General features: G+C 42.5%; 1 protein-coding gene across 4 annotated transcripts in view; it reads left to right on the forward strand.

Moving 5' to 3' along the window:
- Window positions 1-34: 34 nt before the first annotated feature.
- BIVM (basic, immunoglobulin-like variable motif containing) overlaps window positions 35-696 on the forward strand; it is a 14346-nt gene continuing 13684 nt past the window's right edge. For 2 of the 4 annotated variants that reach the window (XR_001860074.1, XM_017728519.1), the window contains exon 1: window positions 35-217. The gene's annotated coding sequence lies outside the window, so the exon portion shown is untranslated. The remainder of the gene's footprint in view (window positions 218-696) is intronic. The other 2 variants (XM_008629320.2, XM_008629317.2) reach the window with 2 other exon arrangements.

Below are 696 nucleotides of genomic sequence, written 5' to 3' on the forward strand. Positions count from 1 at the left end.
CCGGGGCGCTGCAGGTGCAGGGCAGCGACCCGAAGCCGGTGTCGCAGGAGGCGGCTGTGGAGCGGAATTCCTGCCTCCCTCGCGCCAGGTTCCCATCTGCGGCGCGTGTCTGTAGACGTGCGAGCTGCTGAGATGACAGATAGCACACACGCTGTCAGCTTGCCCTTTAAAAACGATCGTTCAAAGCAAGCCAGCCAGCCGTCTGAATGTGTTTTTGGTAATTCTTAGCTGCCATAAACAAAACCTGCTTTTCTTTCTCACGTCTTGAAGAATAAGAGGCGCATAAAAATAAAAGGGAACCGTTAACAGCTATAGGAGGAAAACACTGGAACAGATTGAGGGTAGTGTTGTCAATTTACAATCGATAGAGGCTATAGTTACTGTAATATTATGCTTGAACTTCACTTGCAGCAGAAGTTTGCAGGATTCAGCAGAATTAAGTGACCTTAAAATGCTGTATGATGATTTATTAATTTGTATAAATTATTCTGTACTCCACATTAGCAGTGTATTGTGACTGTAAGGGATAGAAAAGATCAACCACAACCATGTAAATATGGAAAGCTTGTAATTTTTTTATTTTATTTTTTTATTCGTGTGCTGGTTTATAAGTGTAATTGCTCATTATGTCCTCATCATGATATCACTGCAGTGTATGCTGTTGGCACCTCAAAAATGATAAAAAGTGCTGATTGT

This window comes from Corvus brachyrhynchos, unplaced genomic scaffold, assembly GCF_000691975.1.
Source record: "Corvus brachyrhynchos isolate BGI_N302 unplaced genomic scaffold, ASM69197v1 scaffold92, whole genome shotgun sequence".
Taxonomy (NCBI): Eukaryota; Metazoa; Chordata; class Aves; order Passeriformes; family Corvidae; genus Corvus; species Corvus brachyrhynchos.